At 28.5% G+C, this 5404-nt stretch overlaps 1 long non-coding RNA gene across 1 annotated transcript; it reads right to left on the reverse strand.

Moving 5' to 3' along the window:
• Window positions 1-709: 709 nt before the first annotated feature.
• Window positions 710-4193, reverse strand: LOC143251503 (uncharacterized). Its single transcript, XR_013028608.1, has 2 exons — window positions 4041-4193; window positions 710-871 (listed from the first exon to the last, which is right to left on the reverse strand). It is a non-coding gene; the product is annotated as an uncharacterized LOC143251503 (long non-coding RNA).
• Window positions 4194-5404: the final 1211 nt, after the last annotated feature.

A 5404-nucleotide genomic window follows, 5' to 3' on the forward strand; every position in this document is an offset into this window, starting at 1 on the left:
ACGGTAAAAATGCAGAAAACCTGGAAATATTAGCATAAAGTAAAGCCAGTGAGTTCGTTCCTTCATACTGTTTCAAATAACTATTGAAATGGAAAAGACGAAAATATATCAATAAAAATATTTCATGTTGCAACTGGAATTCACAAAAATGGAGAAATATGTAAACTTAAGTATAGTCTTTCTTAAAAGATCTGAAACCATGATTTCATTTGATAAATGCAAGTTTCCTATCAAAAATGTTCTGGAAAATAGCTTCATCTAGTTTTACTCAAACAGTATATGTCTGACGGCTAATGAGATTTTAAATTAAAATTGTGATAAAATAACATCTAATAATGGTTTATGACTGTAGACGTAAAACATCAGTTGTGACCTTTATCAGATTGACAACCGCTGCTTCATTTGTTAAAATAAACACAGGTTGTTAGATGACACAGTATCTGATAAAAAATATTTTGCAATATTACATTGGCCTGATAACTTAAATTCCGAACATATTATATTGCTTTTACAAATAGATTTTCCATAACATACGGAGACTTCGAAATTAATATTCATTTTTTTTCTATCATGTAGAAATTGTTTACAAATCGGTAACAAAACAAACTCTTACTTTGTTCAATTTATTATTTGCTTTATCACACTGAATAATTTTTCGTATTATGTTTCTGAAGAAAAATATAAACTAATGAAAAGAGAATAACATTGATAACAAATGAATACATGTCTTTATTCATCTAGAATTATTTTGGAAATACTCGTCTCTTATTTTCAAAACAACATGTTGTCTTCTTTCTTTTTGGTTAATGGGTTAGCTTTTTATCAGTTGACTCTATGAAGCCATTGTTTCTTTATCCCGTGCTTTGCCGGCCTGTTCAAAGAAAAACATGAAAACTTTGTATAACTTGATTGCCAACTCTACGAGAATTTCGAAGGTACCGAATAACCAGTTGTACCAGATACATATGTTATAATTGTGTAGAACACCTTTCAAACTTCTTTTGGAACAATTAATGTATAATTGCACTCATATCGTTCGTAGACTTTGTTCCTAGCAATGCTATTAGTTCATTTAGCAATATTATTGCAACAAACTAGTGAATGTTTATATGAAAGAAAACGTGAAACAAAATAATAGTTCCTAACAATCTAGTAGTAGACAAGGCCACTAACAGAGAAACATTAATTTTTTAAAGAAATATTTTAGAAGCCTCGTAATATTTTGCTTAATAATAAGAAGTGTGATACAAGTTACAGTGAAGTATCAGTACATACATGTATAAAACAATGATGATTATATAACAACAATGATTTTATAAAACATTGAGAAAGTTTCCGCTGCTCGTTTAGAGTGTAGTTTAGTCTGTGAGTAATTGATGCTATCAAGGTCAGTAGAGTGGTTGTGGAAATTATGAGATGAATCAAGAAGAAACTGTGACAGCTTGACACCTCTGCAGTTTGAGATAAAGATGCAAAGGAATGATTACTAACAACTTTAAAACTTCCTGAAATGTAAACAGCTGGCTTATCAATTAAATATCGATAACAAAAATGTGAGTTCAGATAAAAGATAAACCTTAGGGTCAAACTTTTCACGATGCAGTAATATTTCTTCTAGAACATTTCTTCTTCGAATGGTCAACACTCAAAATATGTTCTACATAAACTAACCTAAGCAAGCATTTCAATCTGTATCGCAAAATGTTTCTGGAACAGGAGAAACACCCAGAATGACAGATTAACGAAAGTTTTCTTTTAAATATAAATTACACTTTATTTCTTACTTGATTCAGTTTATTCTTTTCTGTTTTCTGAAACCAAAAAATAAACAAACTAAATTTCAATGCAATTTTTTATTTCAATATTCAGTTTACAATAAGTTCAAGAATATATTTTTCTTGCACTATATAACCTTCTGGTGTTATTTGAATAAAGGTAAGATTTCAGAATATCATTTCTATCAGCGATAATCCGGATCCTAAAAATCAGTGAAAAAAGAAAACGTACATGAACTTTCATTTGAATTGAATTAGAACCACAGAATTGTCGATGTTGTTATAAAAGTGAGTTATTTTATTAACTTTAATGATTTTTTAAAGAATAGGGGAAGTTTATTCGTATTTCTGTAATGTAGTGATATGACGAAATCATACTGAAGACCATAGCTGTGAGTTACGGAACTCTTATATGCCAAATAATTCGAAGGTTATATTTCATTGTCGGGTATTTCGTCAGATATATTGTGAAACGAATTTAAAAAACAAATGAACGCTGTAAAGGTTATGAAAATGTTTTAATTTCTTTTTTGTACTGGTATCCTTTCAAAGTCCGAACTCATGTTAAATAAGCATTATGGTGTTTAGTGATGTCGAGAAAACCCATTTGTAGAGAAATATGTATGTAAAAACGGATCGTTTGGGTTGAGAAATATTTTTTTTTTACGCAGAGGAGTGAACAACGTTTCGATCTTTTTCGGTCATCGTCAGGTTCACAAAATGTTGTTCACTCCTCTACGTAAAAAAATTTTTTCAACCCAAACGAGCCGTTTTTACATACATATTATGGTGTTTACATCTTCACTTTGTCGAAAAGTAAATTACAGAATTATTTGTTTCTCTTTATTAATATCTGAATTATTTTATGAAAAGAATTTAATTGTTTTTCTATTTTACATTTTATTATTATTTATATGTTTTTCATACTCCTGTTAAATTTAGAATAGGTAAACATTCGTTATGTTTTGTGAAACTTTTTTAATCGCTACATTATGTGTAAAGTTCTCATTTCACTTAAATTGTACGTTCTACGGTGTATCCAATAATTATTTCTTATTTACTTAATGTTCTATGTTTCACAGTAGAAACAACTAAATGTACTTCAGACTCAAACAGATAGCCTGATGTGGCTTTGCTAAAATAAAAGAACACATGAAATTGAATATAAATAAATTTACCGATCGCTATTTTCTATTGAGAGGTACTGATATCATTACAGATTCTTCCCAGTTAGTACAGAATGTAAAAGTAACCTATCATGTTCTCGTTAAATACGTTCCTTTATCCATATTATAGTTTCAATTGAAAGCTATTTAAGAATGTCCAAATAGTTTTGAAATCAATGCAAATGTTTGATATACTTTACTATCATGTTTCCGAGTCATTGATATGTGCTTCGTGTGGTATGTTCCATTTTTTTATGTCAGTTTAACTAACTTTTTTAATAATAATGTCTGTAATATATTTAATTTATAATGTCTGTAATATATTTAATTTATAATGTCTGTAATATATTTAATTTATAATGTCTATAAGTTATAAGGTATCAAATGGATAACTTAAATAGTATTCCAAAAACTATGTTTGCCGTATACAACCCGGTCTGTAAAGAAACACGCATTGAGCAATAGATATTACACATAAATAGTGTGGTTGCAATACTATCATGATAAATTCTTCAACCTGTTGATTATCTTTGGGAAACTAAACAGAAACGGTTAACAATGTAATAGGTCTAACACTAATATCTCATGTTAAGTGTAAATGTATGTCATAATGTTTATTAGTTTTCATTTATTCTCTTTTTTATGATTCCACTACATTTTTAGCTTGATATCTTGTTTTGGCGTGACGTACATCTTATGGGAAATTGTTTATATTTGGGCTGTTAATAACTAGAAATGCTATTCTTTATTAGTTGTATTAATCCCTAGATTTATTATCTAATTCTGATCACCTTGGTTCATTAGATCAGAAGTTAGTGAATATAGTAAAACCGTTTGTGCTTTTAAGAATTTTGATGAATGTTATTAAAATAAAAACAAAAAATGTCATACTGTTTTCCTGCATATGGTAAAACTCTAACCATGCAGGAAATATGGAAGTGTTAACGTAAAGTAATGTCAATGTCCTTCTTCTTCCACACTGTTTTAGTTACTTTAAAAAGGAATGATACCAAGCACCTAATACAACTATTTGTCTCCGGTGAGCTGTAATAGAGTTTAACCGACAAGTAACATACAGAATAAGCTGTAAAACACTTACCACTGACTTCATCTTCATTCCAATGCAATAAGCTAAAAGACGTTGATATCAGCTGTAAGTTATTTGGTTATGTTAACAGTGTTCTTCAAATTGACTAATTTATATAATATGTTGTTATGACTCAATCATAGTGAAGGCCATAGCTCTGAGTTAGGAAACTGTTATAACCCAGATTACTACTTACTGATTTTAAATTATACAAAGGTCGTACTTTATAATTGGCTATCTTATACAGATGTATTGATAAAATAATTTAAACCACAAATCAACGGTGTAAACTTTATAGAAATGTTTTAATTTTCTTTTTGATACTGATGTACATTCAAAGTCCGATATCATGTTGAATAAACATTTGGTGTTTATATCGCTAGTTTGTCTTTGTTTCCCTTTGCTAGAATCTGAATTATTGTATGTGAAAACTTTAATATGTTTGTTATATACACATTATTATTATTTATTTCTTTGTCACATTCCAAACGAGTTTAGGTCAGGTACAGTTACGTTTTGTTGTGTGAAACTTTATAACTCAGTTCATTTAAAGCTATTTAGGTGAAAATTAAATATTTTATTTAAATTATACGTTCTACGGTGCGTCCAATAATTTTTTCTTATTGACTTATTATTCTATGTTTCACAGTTCAGACAACTGAATATATGGAAGACTCAGCAGAGAGACCGATGTGGCTTTACTATAATAAAAACACACAAACACAAAAGTATATAAATAAACTTTCCGAACGCTAATTTTTATTGCCAGATACTTATTTAATAACAATTGTTTCACAGTTGGTATAGCATGTATGATTAACAACTCATGTTCTCATTGGATATGTTTCTCTATCCACATTATTTCTTCAATCAATAACTGTTTACGAATCTGTAAACAGATTTGAAATTAATGCAAATATTTAATTTACTTTACTAACTTGTTTCTGAGTCATTGAAACATGTTTCGTATGGTATGTTCTATTTTTCTTATAAGGTTAGTTTCACTTTTTTCATTTATTATAATGTCTGTAGTATATTTAATTTATAATGTTTACAAGGTATGTTGTATCGAAAGGCTTTTGTAAATGGTATTCCGCAATTTATGTTTGTCGTAAAAAATCAAGTTTTAAAAGAAAATGTAGTCAGAAAAAGATATTAGACGCTTATAGTGTGCATGTAACACTATTATGAAATTCTGTTATATTTGTTGAAAATCTCTAAGGAACAATATAAAATTCGAAAAGGTTAAAATGTAATAGGTTTAACACCTTTGTCTAATGTCAAGCATAAATGTGTCTTATAATGTTTTTCAGTTTTTCATTTTATAAACTTTTTTAATAAGGGTTATTGTACATTATTAGCTTGATATCTTGTTT

The sequence above is a fragment of the Tachypleus tridentatus genome, chromosome 6 (genome assembly GCF_004210375.1).
Source record: "Tachypleus tridentatus isolate NWPU-2018 chromosome 6, ASM421037v1, whole genome shotgun sequence".
In the NCBI taxonomy this organism is placed as follows: domain Eukaryota; kingdom Metazoa; phylum Arthropoda; class Merostomata; order Xiphosura; family Limulidae; genus Tachypleus; species Tachypleus tridentatus.